This window comes from Nyctereutes procyonoides, unplaced genomic scaffold (genome assembly GCF_905146905.1).
Source record: "Nyctereutes procyonoides isolate TBG_1078 unplaced genomic scaffold, NYPRO_anot_genome, whole genome shotgun sequence".
NCBI classification, from domain to species: domain Eukaryota; kingdom Metazoa; phylum Chordata; class Mammalia; order Carnivora; family Canidae; genus Nyctereutes; species Nyctereutes procyonoides.
The window spans coordinates 10,357,987-10,372,059 of NW_026575034.1; the positions used below are offsets into that span (position 1 = coordinate 10,357,987).

The 14,073-nt window shown below is 44.5% G+C and overlaps 1 protein-coding gene across 1 annotated transcript in view; it reads left to right on the top strand.

The window, feature by feature from the left end:
- Positions 1–14,073, top strand: part of SERGEF (secretion regulating guanine nucleotide exchange factor) — a 218,582-nt gene that overhangs the window by 166,217 nt on the left and 38,292 nt on the right.

Consider the following 14,073-nt stretch of genomic DNA (forward strand, 5'->3'; position numbering starts at 1 on the left):
CACCTGGACTGTGAATCAGTTCTACTGAACCACTTAGGATAATTGTTAACTGTACTGATTCCTGGGCCCACTTGCACATCCGTAGAATTGGAGATTGAATGCTTGGAAATTTTTGGTTCTAATAATCTTCCAGATTGATTCCAAGTGATGCAGCCAGGTTTTGAGTAGTTGTCTTCCAAGAATCCGTCTGGTTCTGATGTTTTATAATCCTCTGCCCTTCTCGCTCTTACTCAGTTTCCCGATTTTGTCTTAGCTTTTCTTTCCCTGGAGAGCCTCCCTCACTATTCTGTGACCCCTCTCAGGAGCAGGGGCCATAGTTTGTTCACCCCTAGATCTCTGGCACCCAGCATAGTGTCAGGCACAGAGGAGGTGCTCAGTAAGCAGAGGAGGGGACAGATGGGCTTTCATGGCTTTCCCATCACTCTGCACATCCAGCTAATTTCCAGAATTCTTCCTGTAGACTCGGACATTATAAATCTTTTGATACGGTAAATAGAAATACAGGTTTCAGAACCTAACAAAACTGGATTTGAATCTATTTCACCTCTTAATGTATAGTGATTTGCCCCAAGTCATTTAATCTCTTTAAGATACAGTTTCCTTCATTATAAAATGAGAATAATAGCTCTTGTTGCTCATATTTATGAGGATTAACTTACTGCATGAAAATATGCATATAAAAGTTCTTGATATATAGTAGGAACTCATTTACTCTGGCTGCTTTCTTCCTTTACATGGCCACTGGTGAGTGACGGGAAAAGGGGGGACTCAGAAGAATGGATCATCCCCAAACAGACTGAGAGAATGACATATGGCCCTTGTTGTCTCCTGGCTTCCTGGGACCCTGAGGCTCCGACAAGTCACCTTGATGGATCCCTACTTGCTTAGCTCTGGTCACATCAGAATTCAGACTTAGAATCTGACTCCAGATGCAGTGTGTTCTCTCTCTTACTCTGCTACAGGGACATAGAAAAAGAAGTAGCAAAAGAAATTCAAGGAACTATTGTAGATTTGGGTTCCCCAGGCAGACCCAATGTCTGGGCTTAACCGTGAGAAACCCAAGTTCATTCAGAATGGTTAGTTCCCGGGGCCAGAGATCTTAGGGTTGGTTTTGTTAGCACATCAGCTTCCCTCTCCACATACTCTGTGTTGGAACTGTCACAGCATGCTGCTTTTCATAAAAGTCTCTTTTTCAAACCAAGTCCAACTGTTTCAGCCCCAGAAAGGCAATCAGATTAGCTCTCTTCTGGGCAAAATGGTAAATGATCACCCCACAATGCCTCCAGCACCACAGTAATCATAACAGCCACCCCTTACCTAGTGCCTACTGTGCTGGAATTTTCATGACACCATGAGTAGGTATGAGTAGGTATGAATAACTCCATTTTGCAGGGCAGCAGGCAGTAATTAAGACTGTAGACTTTAGAGTCAGACTAAGGTGCCGACCCTGGCCCCATCATGTTTTAGCCAGCCCCCTCCAAGTCTCAGTTTCTTTATCAGCAGAATGGGATTAATGTACACCCCATAGTATTAGGAGGACTACATTAATACCACAGACATGGTACTATTGAAATAGTTGCACCAGTCATGTAAAATTATAAACTAGAATAAATGCTATGTGAGAAAGGGACAAGCTGCCATGAGAGCATATAATAGGGATCCTGACCTCTTTGCTGAGGAATTGACATCTGAGCTGAGATCTGAAGGGTCATTAGGAGTTTATTAGGTGAAAGGAGTGGGTAGGGTGGGGGGGAAAGCTTTCTAGGCATATGTACTGATACGGCCACAAAGGTGAAGAGGGAACTTAGTGCTTTTAGAGAACTGGGAGGCTCAGTATGACTTGGGTGTAGAGAGTAGGGAAGAGTAGAAGAGAAGAGGCTGGACAGGGAAATCAGGGCCTTATTAAGGATTGTTTTTCCTTTATTCTAAGAGCATAAGGACCATTGAAGTATTTGGAGCAAAATATATGTGTGTTGTACATGTGGAGAGTGATATGACCAATTTGATATTTACAAGAGATCTTTTTGACAGTGGTCTTAAGAATGGGTTGGAGGGTGCAAGAGTGACTGTGAGGAAACCAGTTCAGAGGAGGCTTTGTATTTGTCCCAGAGAGAAATAACGTTGGGCAGAGCTGGAGTAGTGATGGCAGAGATGAAGGGATAGGGGGTTTGAGATATTTAGGGGGTAAAATTGCGGGACTTGTTGATGGCTTAGATACAGCTATGAGGAAAGAGTATAAAGAACAACTTACCAAACTCAACACTCCAAAAAATAAAAAATCCAGTCAAGAAATGGGCAGAAGACATGAACAGACATTTCTCCAAAGATCTACAAGTGGCTAACAGACATATGAAAAAAAATGCTCGATATCACTCAGCATCAAGGAAATACAAATCAAAACCACAATGGAATACCACCTCACACCAGTCAGAATGGCTAAAATTAACAAGTCAGGAAACAACCAATGTTGGTGAGGATGTGGAGAAAGAGGAGCCCTCTTACACTGTTGATGGGAGTGCAAGCTGGTGCAGCCCCTCTGGAAAACAGTATGAAGGTTCCTCAAAAGTTAAAAATAGAATTACCCTACAACCTAGCAATTGTACTTCTAGGTATTTATCCAAAGGATACAAAAATAGTGATTCAAAGGGGAATCTGCACCTCAGGGTTTATAGCAGCATTGTCCACAATAGTCAAATTATGGAAAGAGCCCAAATTCTATCAACAGATGAATGGAAAAAGAAGTTTTGGTGTGTGTGTGTGTGTGTGTGTGTGTGTACACGCGTGCGCCATCACACAGTGGAATATTATTCAGTGGAATATTATTTAGCCATCAAAAATAGTGAAATCTTGGGCAGCCCCGGTGGCACAGCAGTTTAGCGCCGCCTGCAGCCTGGGGTGTGATCCTGGAGACCCGGGATTGAGTCCCACATCGGGCTTACTGCTTAGAGCCTACTTCTCCCTCCGCCTGTGTCTCTGCCTCTCTTTTCGCTCCCTCTGAATGAATGAATAAATAAATCTTTAAAAAAAATGAAATCTTGCCATTTGCAATGATGTGGATGGAACTAGAGGGCATTATGATCAGCGAAATCAGGCAGAGACAAGCACGATATGATTTCACTCATACATGGAATTTAAGAAACAAAAAAAATGAACATAGGAGAAGGGAAGGAAAAATAAAATAAGGTAAAGACAAAGGAAGACAAACTGTAAGAGACTCTTAAATATAGGAAACTAAGGGCTGCTGGAGGGGAGGTGTGTGAGGAGATAGGGTAACTGGGTGATAAGCATTAAGGAGGGCATGTGATGGAATGAGCACTGGGTGTTATATGCAACTGATGAATCACTAACTTCTACCCCTAAAATTAATAATACACTATAGGCTAACTAAATTGAATTTAAACAAAAATTTTTTTAAAAAGAATAGCTACCAGCTTTCTTGCCAAGCTTAAAAAAAAAAAGCTTAAAAAAAAACAAAAAAAAAAGTGGAAGAAGACTCAGTTTGGGTAGAAATATCTTGATCTGAGAATCTGAACACACTGCACTCAAGGTGCCTTTTAGATATCCACATGTGGATGTTCCATGCCCAAGGCTATCCACGGTAGACCACAGTGGCCTTGGAATGCCTTTGGGCAGTCTGACCCAGATCCAGCCCCTGTTGGGGTATGGCTTGTTTTAGACTGGTTAGTCTGAGGCCTCCTGGTTTGCCCCCCAACCCCTCATGGTTCTGTTTCTTTACCAGAATATCAGAATACCAGGATATCCTAAAAAAGGACATGTGAGAAAATTCAGCCTACGAAGTCTGACCCATGAACGGTCTGAGGGGAATCTGCTTCTTCAGGGAAAGCAGTTCAGATATTGATGCATGTCGTTCGAGGTGCTTTTTTCCCCAAATCTGTGGGTGAGATAGTTGTTTTGATGTGTGTCCTTGTATTCATTTCTTCATTTACTATTAAAATATTTGCTATTAATATATATCTACGATGTGGCAGGCACAATGCCAAGTCAGAAAGGACCCCTGGTTCTTTGGGAAGTGACATCCCCAGGACCCATTTGGCGCAGCTGTTCTTGTGATCATAAAGACGCCAGCAGGATGCTGCCCTTTTCTGAATACTAAATCTCCAGGATGTTGAGCTGCTGACTTTTATCAAGGGGGCACGTCCTTGAGTTCAGAGAGTTGGTTTGTCAAGGGCTCCCTCTGCAGCTGCGACTCCCAGGTCTATATCTGGGCCTCCTGTCTTTTTGCAGAGTCTCCCTAGACAGTAACTACATCAATGCCAGTTTTTCACTTTGAATGGAGCTCAGCTGGGCAGTCTGAGCCCCACCGCCCACCGCACACCTGTGCCATGTGTTCTGGTTTTTTGTCTGAGAGCATTGCTTGTCCCTGTGAGGGGAGAGAAGTAGCAGAGCAGGCTTCGTGTCCTCCTGTGGAATGGTCAAGGAAGTTCAACCAGCAAGCAGGGCAGGTGTGGGGAGAGGGGAGCAGCAGAGTGACTCACCCAGCCTTGGCACCGCGTGATAGGATTTATGAATCCCAAGTGGAACAGATACGTGCTCTAAGAACATGTTGGCCTGGTGAAAATCTAAACTCATGAGCTACATGAGTGATTACCATCGTGAAAGGGAGCATAGGCGTCCTTTTAAAAATCCTCTCGTATATTTAACACACAGTGAGGGAGGGGGACAAACTATGCCAAGTCAGGGACTCCGGGAAAGCTGACATTCTCTGTGTCAGTGGAACAAAGAACTTCTTACAACTGGAGTAGATGGTGAGCCCCTGTTAGGGGAGATGTTCCTGCAGAGGGTTGACCATGTGTCCAGTGGGACAGAGAATCTGCTTCCTAGGGTAGGATGGTGACCTGAGAATTGCATCTCTTAAGATCCTCTGATTCCTATCTTTGCCTTTCATCTTGATCTTCAGGGACTTGAAGGATCCTTGAAGTCAGAAGCACCTCAGCTAAATCCCAGCTCCACCTCTTCTAGCTGTGTGATTATGGCGCGTTGCTCTCTGCACCTCCTTCTTACAGTCTTCCAAGCTAGGTTCATAATACCCTGCAGAGTTGTGTATGTACCAGGGTCAGATTAATTAAGCTTAGCAGCCAGCACCCCAGGATGTAAGAATGGGAGGATTCTGGGGTGCCTCCAGTCAGCTGTCAACTCTGTGGTGTGTGTGTGGCCTGGATCTGCATGGCTCCCCAGAGCATGTATGCAGGCCATGTGTCAGCTCGCTGCAGCCATGGGTGGGCAGGGACACACTGAGCTGGTTCTGCCTGAGGAGACACAGCTCAGCAAGCAGCCCACCCAGCTTCAGTTTCCCCAAAGAACTCAGTCTTCCTTACAGAAGATCCTTCCAGGTGCCAAAGGTAGCACATTGCTTGCAATTCGACCCCCTTAAGAATTCTGGTTATGCCCCTTTTTCATGCCATCTGTCTCCTTAAGCTGATTTTTTGAGGAGTTATTTTCCTAATGTATTGGATAAAATTCTGGTGGTGTCTTGGGAAGCTCACACTGTTTTCGTTTTCCAGGAGAACATTAACGATCTATAGACTAGCCTTTGAATGATGCTAGCACAGTCACTGTAAACTCAAGGCCATTTGCTGCCTGCAAAATCCTTGGTACCCAGGTATGGCTCTGGCTTCATATGTCACTGTGTAACACACTTGAGTCATGCCAACCTGAAGATACTTGTCCCCATTTGGGGTGCTTTCACAGATATCATGGTTCCCAACTGCACACACAAGGCAGAGTTACAGTCATTGGTTATTTATTCCTCTGGCCTCCCTGTAGGCTCTATAGGGTGAAGCTCTTGGGCCCCTTATTCAGATAAAGAGAGCATGGCTCTTGCTGGGTGCAATAGTTTGTCTGAGGTCACACAGCTAATTATTGGCAAAGCTGTGTTTCAAATCCTGGTCTTCTATAGAGCAGCCTGATGGTGAAAACACCATTCAGCATTCACATCTCACCTAGGATGTTCGTGAGCCCTGTGACCTTGCACAAGCTAGGTTATTAATAAGTGATTAATATTATAAGTGGTTATTAATAGTAACAGTAAAATTTACAAAGCACCTGGCTCAGGTGTGCAGGAGACCATGTTTCCCTGCTTTCTCATACCCATTTTTCCAAGAAGCATCCTGAAATTCAGAGAGCTAAAGCAACTTGTGTGGGCCTCAGTTTCTTTATAATGAGAATATTGCTACCTCCCTGGGAGGGTGATTACAAGGCCTGGATGAGGTCATGTGGGTGCACTGCCTAGCACAGAGCCTGCAGTGGAGGGGGTGCTCATGCAGTGCTTCTTTGCCTTCTCTAGTTCCCCCTCTGAGTCCTAATCCTGTGGTCTTTCCGCTGCATCCCATATAATACATTTAGAAGCTGAGGTCATGCTGAAGTCTTCTCCCTAGCTTTCTTCATCACACCCCGCCAATTCCCCAGAGGCCACTTCCAGCCTCTGATCTGAGTTCCCTGTCAGATACCGCCTGTTTAGTCTTTTGCCAGCTCAGGAAACACCATCCTTCCCTGGCATGCTGCACTGCACCCCTGACATTTATTCCAGGACTGTGTTCTGGAACGCTAAAGCCTATTCTGGCCTCTCCCGCTGCAGGGCTCTCCCCTTTCCTGACTTTCTCTAAGGCAAATACAAGTTGTTTTCCTTATTTTGGCATCCTGCCTGGATCTTTCAGGTTGTGATGCTGTGTTTCACGAGGGGCCACACATGGAAGTGACCTAGAATCCAGGTCTCCTGACTTCTAGCATCATGATCTGCAGCTTATCATAATTTAGGGTTTAAGAAGAGTATGCAGTAGTCAGGGGAAAAAGTAGGAGCCCTGTCTTTGGGGATCCTCAGAAGTATATTTATTTGGCTTTCAGTAAAAATTTATTTATGCAGCACCTTCTCCTTTTTTTTTTAAGATTTTACTTATTTATTTATATGAGAGAGAGAGAGAGAGAGAGCAGGTGGGGAGAGGAACAGAAAGAGGGTCAAACAGACTCTGCGCTAGCACAGAGCCTGATGTAGGGCTCTATCTCACCACCCTGAGATCATGACCTGAGCTGAAATCAAGAGTCAGATGCTTAACTGACCGAGCCACTCCAGGCTCCAGCCCCTCGGCACCTGCTTTCTGCCAGACCCTGTGTTAGTAGCTATGGCAGTGAAGGAGGTAGGTCTGTCTTTCATGGAGCTCATATTGTAGTGTGAGAGGTCAATGACAAAAGCATAAAGAAGTAAGTTAGTAAGATGATTTTAGATTTTAAGTATCATAAAAGAAATAAATAGAGCTCTGGGATGGAGAGTAACTGGAAGATAATTTTATGCGTTTTGGATAGAATGGTCAAGGAAGGACCCTTTGAGGAAGTGACTTTTGAACTAAGCTCTCAAATGAAAAGCCAGGGCAAGAGCATTCCAGGCTAAGGGAGCCATGAAAGCAAAGACCCAATGTTGGAAAGGGCTTGGCCATTCGAGGAGTAAAATGGAGATCAGGATGGCTGGGAGGAGTGCACCAGAGGGAGGAGCCATAAGATCAGAGAGCATGACCTAGATCTTGGAGGCCACAGAAGAGTTTGGATTTTTTTTTTTTCTCCCAGAATTAGTGGGAAGCCACTGAAAGGCTTTAAGCAGGGAGTGGTGTGACCTTAAGTAAAACTGAGGTGCTAAGTGGAGAGTGGGTTATAAAATGTAAACAGGGAAGCAGAGACACCGATTAAGAGGCTGTTATAATAGCCCAGGAGAGTGACAGTGGCCTAGACGGGGTTATGATGGGAGAGACCGTCAGGTAAATATGTGATTATGTTGAAGTGAGGGTAACAGGGTTTGACAAAGGATTAGACGAAATAATCCATTCTGCTCAATCTACTTAGTACCCAATTAGTGTAGATCAGAGTGATACCTAGTTTCAGTTCCTAAACCTGGAGCAGCATTCATTTGGGGAATATGAATAATAGTGAAAGGGAATACAAGGGAAGGGAGAAGAAAGGTGTGGGAAATATCAGAAAGGGAGAACATAAAGACTTCTAACTCTGGGAAATGAACTAGGGGTGGTGGAGAGGGAGGAGGGCGGGGGGTGGGGGTGAATGGGTGATGGGCACTGAGGGGGGGCACTTGACGGGATGAGCACTGGGTGTTATTCTGTATGTTGGTAAATTGAACACCAATAAAAATTAATTTATTAAAAATAATAATAATAAAAATAAATAAATAAACCTGGAGCAGGGGGAGGACGTCTTGACAGGTGACAGACCTGACTGTCAGGGTGCACCTCTACAAGTTTGACTGTATGTAGGGGCTAGTTCTTGCATCTCAGAAAGAAGCCTTGGAGAAGTGAAAAAGAGAGATATTTTCAAAGAACTCATTCATTCATGAGTCCTGTAGGAAGTGCCTTATCTGTGGGGTTGGTGTTCTACTTTTGACAAACAAAATAGGGCTCTGTTCTTTAGGGCCTCCCCTAAAGAAGTAGACATATAAATAAATAAATCTCAGTCTGTATAGTGGCAAAAGGACAAACAAGGAGGTGTAGGAACACGAAGGAGAGAGCTAGCTTTTCATGTGATATGTAAAGGAGGGCTTCACAAAGCCTATACTTTATATTTCAGTAAAAATTTGTAGTTAAAATAATACAACTAATGGCCAGGAACAACTCAGTTTATGAACATTAATATCTATTTGTTCTCTACTGAAAAAAGGGGGTAGGGGTGGCAAGAGAGAGGACATTCCAGAAAAAAGGAATAGCATTTGGAAAGGCCCAGAATCCTGAAGGAGTGAGGTGTATTCAAGAAATAGAAAATACCTCAGGAGCGCCTGGGTAGCTCAGTGACTGAGCATCGAGTCGTGATCTCGGAGTCCTGGGATTGAGTCCTGCATCAGGCTCCTCGCAGGGAACGTCCTTCTCCCTCTGCCTAGGTCTCTGCCTCTCCCTGTGTACCTCTCATGCATAAATAAAATAAAATCTTTAAAAAGAAAAAACACTTCAGCATGGCTGGGGTATAGGGTGTGTGGGGTGGAGGTACAGGCTGGTTTGTAAGGTTGTTGACTACACTGTGAAGCACTTTATGTGCCACATTGACAGTGTTGGACTTAATCCTTTAGGCTCCTGGAGACCAACAGAGATTTTAAAGCCAGGGTCTAGTTGGTAGAAAGCAAATAGCTCCCCCATAGACCGACAATCAATCAAATCCCCATTTCCTACTGCGTCTGGATGCAGCCTCAGAAACGTTCTCAACATAGCACACCAGGCAGTCACTTCCAGTCAGCCAGAACTGGCAGAGGATGGGGCCTTTTCTCCATTCCCCAAAGAAGACGAGTTTGTGTATGAGTATAAAGAGGGAAGTGTTGAGGACCCAAAACTACCTTGTACGGTTGTCTCATCAGCACGAGCATAAGTTGCCTACATTGTGTAAGGCATGGTGGAGAACAGTGAAGTGAGAAATAACAATCTAGTCTGAAGGAAGATTTGTCTGAGTGTGGCCATGGTTGTATGAATTCCAAGGAGATAGTGCTAAGGCAGAAAGTACTAGACTTTCAAGGAATTCCAGTCCACTAGCCCTTGAATGGGTGCCCTTGACTTGTAGGGGAGTGCAGTGCTCCAGTAAATGCAAGACTTTCTTGTCCAGTAGACATTGGTCCTTTCCCTGGAAGCTCTCTCAAAGAGGCCATGTTGTTCCTTTGAAGAAAGTTAAATGTCCTGGGCCAGGGAACCAAGACGTGACCATCAGCCTGAGAACCCAGTCATGGCTTTGATTGTCTATGCCAGTTCCACATCCCTGGCACCTAGCATAAGACCTGAGTAAATGAGCAGGGCAAAAAAACCGACAAACCAGGCAACCAAACGTGGGTTCTAAGCCCCGCTCTTGTACCTCACTTCTCTCAGCCTTGTCATGACTTGGTTGGTCTCCACAGCCCTTCATTGTGCTGTCCTAGGATTCTAGGATGATGCATAGAATGGTTCAGAGCAAGCCAAGTCATCACTCATATTTCTGGTATGCCTCAAGTATAATCAGAATAAAATATCAAAATTAAGCAATACTTTACAACATCTCAGATATGCCTTCTAAAAACAGAACCTGTGTCTGTCTCTGAGTTGTGAAGAAAATGTATTAGGTTATATTAAACAGCAAGATTGTCCCTTTTGTAGGAAAAAAAAATGAATTAAATCTTGTCTTCCTGACTGGGGATTTTAATTGGGATTTGAGTCAACTTGATCTAAATTTGAGCATCCATCCAGAGAACATTTATTGACATCTGCTATGAGCAGGGCTTTGTGCTATGCATGGGGGAGATAGAATGAACAAGATACAAGATGAACAAGATCCTTCCAGGCAGGAACTGACGGTCTAGATGGGGAGATAAAACATATACATACTTGACTGTGACCTCAGGGGGGCAGAGAATAAGCTGGGACAGGCCAGATCCAGGGCGGAGGGAGGTCAGAAGAAGAAATCCCTTCAAGTACATCATTTAAGCGAGAAGTCTTGCCACACTGCCTGAGTAGGGCTTAGAATTCCCGGAGGCACCATGGTCTTGAGGACATGCTCTGTAGTTGCCTGGAGCTCCTAGTCAGCCTGCCACCACCAAACTGAGCACCTTGGCTTTTTTTTTTTTTTTTTAAGAAAGATTTTATGTATTTATTCATGAGAGACACAGAGAGAGAGAGGCAGAGACCTAGGCAGAGGGAGAAGCAGGCTCCCTTTGGGGAGCCCGATGTGGGACTCGATCCCAGGACCCTGGAATCATGCCCTGAGCCGAAGGCAGATGCTCAACCACTGAGCCACGCAGGTGCTGCACAGCCTTTGGCTTTTATGAGCAATGACTACACTGCCTCGCCACGCTCTGAGGCCCCTTTTTATGGCTCACCTCTTGGAGTTGATTTCAAGAAAAAGTTGTTGACTTTAATAGGAATTCATAATCTTTTGTAAGACTAGCACCTATCTGCCCATGTGACCCTCTCTGCCTTGGCTGCCACTGGAATTAAGGATCCAGCTGCAATGGGAGCATCTGCTGACATTTACTCAGCAGTTGCTTGTCAAAGTATTCACTGTGCAGGGCCCTGTGCTAAGTGGGGTGGCGACTCACAGGCGCTGCCGTCCCGTGCGAGCCAGGCCTGGGAAGAGCTGTAATGTCAGCTGTAACACCGCTCAGGTTGTGATCCAGAAGGCCCAGTGCAGTACCAGCAGCTACAGGAGAGAGTTTGCTTTTAGGCCAGGACATAGAGGGAAAACCTAAAAGACATCTGTGTGATTTGGACCTTGAGAAATGTAGGGTTCTTCCACATTGAAAGATGTAGTAGGTTTCCAAAATAATGACAAAAGCATTAAGGAAGCAGAAAACTCCAGGCATGTTTGAGAAACTAGGAATACATCACTTTGACTCTAACAAAGGGAGCATAAAGGGGAATAATGCTTTAAAAAAGAGTTGGAAAAAAAAATAAAAAAAATAAAAAAGAGTTGGGGCCTGAGTCAGGTCAGGCTGCTATAATAAGATACCATAGACGTACGGGTGGCTTAACCAAACCTCTATTTCCTATGGTTCTGGAGACTTGAGGTTCAGGATCAGGGTGCCAGCATGGCCAGGTTCTTGTTGAGAGCCTTCCTTCTGGTTCACAGATGGCTATCTTCCTGCCATGTCCTCTCATGGTGGAGAGCAGAAAGAGAGAAAGCAATTTTCTTTTGTGTCTCTTCTTAGAAGGGCACTTAGCCCATCACGGGAGCTCCACTGTCATGACCTAGCCACCTCCCACAGGCCCTACCTGCAAACACCATCACACTGGGGATTAGAGTTTCAACATATGAATTCTGAGAGGACACAAACATTCAGTTCATGGTAGAGCAGATCACAGAGGGCTTCCTTAAATGTTCCAGGGTGAGGCAGTTGTATATTTAATTCTTAGGCAATAAGATGTCATTAATAGTTTTTAATCAGGAATAAAACCCTAGGATTGAAAAGGACTTTGGAGATAAGCCATTATAGCCCTCTGTCTCACACGTAAAGACCAAATCCCAAAAAGGGAAATAAGTAACTGAAGGTCAGACAGCTAGTTAATGATGAAGCTGGAGCTAGGGCCAGAACCAGATCTTCTGGGTGCAGTTACGGTGGTCTTTTACACTCCAGGATGAGATCTGTGCTCAGGAAATCAATGAGTCTTTCTGGTGGAGATTGAGGGAAAAGGAAGGGTGTCAGGGAGACCCTGGGGAGGCCTTTCTATAGAGTTAAGAAGAAAGATGGCACTTGAGTTCTCTAATCAGGGCCATGGCAGTGGGTGATGAGAAGGGGCTGATGGAAGAGACAAGGCAGTGGCCCAGTCAGCAGGGTGTGAATGTGGAAGGGAGACAGTGACTTGTCCTTTCTTTGGTCGCTGCTCTTTACTGGATTGTCCCATTGGGTAAGCTGCCTTGAAGTAAGAGAAGAGGAGTACAAATCCAAAATAAATATATCCAACACATTCAGTATTTCCCAAGTTGAGCCTTTTTGTAATTTTTCCTTCCTTTCCTCCTTCCCTCCCTCCCTCTTTCTTTCTCTCCCTTCCTTCCTTTCTCTCTCCCTTTCTTTCTCTCTCTCTCTCTCCTTTTCTTTCTCTTTCTTTTCTCTTCTTTTTCTTTCTTTCTTTCTTTCCCTCCCTCTCTTCCTTCCTTCCTTCCTTCCTTCCTTCCTTCCTTCCTTCCTTCCTTCCTTCCTTCCTTCCTTCCTTCTCTGTTACCTAGAGGGTCTGGTTGTTTTCCAGAACCTAGCCTTCTAGGTCTTACGTCCTCAGAAATGTGATCTATTTCCCAGCCACCACTCTACCTTCACAGTTTTTCACATGGAACATGGGAACTGCCATCATCATCTGAGCGTCTCTGGTTTTAGGTTTCCTGCCTGGCCCTGTGAAGGTGCAATCTGTATGACTTGCCTCCTATCCCATGACTCTAGGTTTGGATCCAAAGCCCTGAAACAACCTCCAACAGAGACTGAGCTCCGTAATAACCAGGTACCTGGCCTGAGGAAGGCGCTGGGGTGAGCTCTAGTCATCTGGGGGCCTGGCCCCACGTCTGTAGACCCCCTACCTCAGAAACTGGGGAGCATGAAGATGCAGATTCTTAGGCTCTATCTTTTTTTTTTTTTTTCTAATACCCACTGAATCAGAACCTCTGGGTGCAGGAGGCCAGGACTCTATTTTTGACAAGTGCCCCAAGTGGTTCTTATGAACCTAAAGTTTGAGACTCTGCCTTAGATCACTTAATTTTTTTTTTCTGGCCTTCAGTTTCCTTGTTTGAAAATGGGGAAATGACATATTTGATTACTATGAAAATAGAAAAGCACTTTGAAAAAAATGATAAAAGCTTTATATGTGCATGTACATGCATATATAAACATCTGTATATGTATATAAAACTAGTGTGTGTGTGTGTATATATATATAATTACTATATATATTACTAAGCTGACAATCTTGGAATCAAGAAAGTTTGAGACATATCTTAAATAAAAATACACTGAAAACTGATAAAAAAAAGGTCTGAGTGTTCACACTTGGAGTATATACATTCACCAAGAGAATGAATATATGAATGAATACCTCCAGGAAAGATAAACCCTGTTGCAAGGTCATTAAGCTTTCTCTTTCATATTCTCCACCTCATGTATTCAATCAGCATCATTCATATGTGCCTAATATGGGTCAGTGCACTGTGCCAGGCTGAGTATATGGAAATAAATAAGACATGGTCTCTCACCTCAGAGGGTTGGAGATCAATATAGAAATGAGTATTCAATTACAGTTCAAGACCAACTCTGGAGGTAGGGTGGGTGGGGTAGAGAGGTAGTCTTTGGCAACAAGAGCAGGAACCAGCTGTCAGGGTAGGTGTCACCAAGGAAGTATCACCAAGGAGGTGACCCTGGAGCTGTGTCTTGAACATAAGTGTGATTGTTCCAAGAAGGAAAGCCTCTTTCACAGCCCTTTCCACTGGCTTCCCTTTTCCATTCCATCAGATTCTCTCGTCAGTTTCCTCCCCACCTCCCCCATCAAACTAAGCTCAGGGACCTGGTGGTCTTGGCAGCTTCCTCCCTTACCTCCCAAAATCTGCCCTTGGTGGTCAAAGCTTTCAATGCCTCTT